The sequence below is a fragment of the Meleagris gallopavo genome, chromosome 3 (assembly GCF_000146605.3).
Source record: "Meleagris gallopavo isolate NT-WF06-2002-E0010 breed Aviagen turkey brand Nicholas breeding stock chromosome 3, Turkey_5.1, whole genome shotgun sequence".
NCBI lineage: Eukaryota > Metazoa > Chordata > Aves > Galliformes > Phasianidae > Meleagris > Meleagris gallopavo.
In genome coordinates, this window is record NC_015013.2 from 74,559,719 (window position 1) to 74,560,247 (window position 529).

Below are 529 nucleotides of genomic sequence, written 5' to 3' on the forward strand. Positions count from 1 at the left end.
TAAAATAGGAGGCATTCCTTTTTAGAGCAGTTCTCTTATGTCTGAATGCATGGGTGCAAATGTATATAATTCATTTTCACACGTTATCCTGCACATAAAAACATATATATACACCCTCATATGTAAATAAGTCTTTCTGAATTTACCTTGCTGCATCTCAACCAATATGCATATCATCCCTATCTGAGACAAGTGAGAAGACTGTTTAGAACAAGCAGCAATGGAGAAGGAGGAAGTGTAATAACATGGTTAGGTTACAAAGAGAACAAGAGGTCCCCCTGTCATCTGAAAAAATCACATCCTCTTCTTATTGCTCTTAACTGCACACCTTATAGAGGTTGTGCAATTTTATGACAAGGCTTTAATACATTATAAGCCAGAAGTGTACATCTGAGATTGTCAGATTTAATGCAACTCAGGTGTGAAAGGAGAATATCTATCTGATAAGGAATTTTGAAAATAAAAAGACAGTTTTTCAATTTGAAATGACTGACCACAGTAATTTTTTTATTGACAAGTAAAAAAAAAA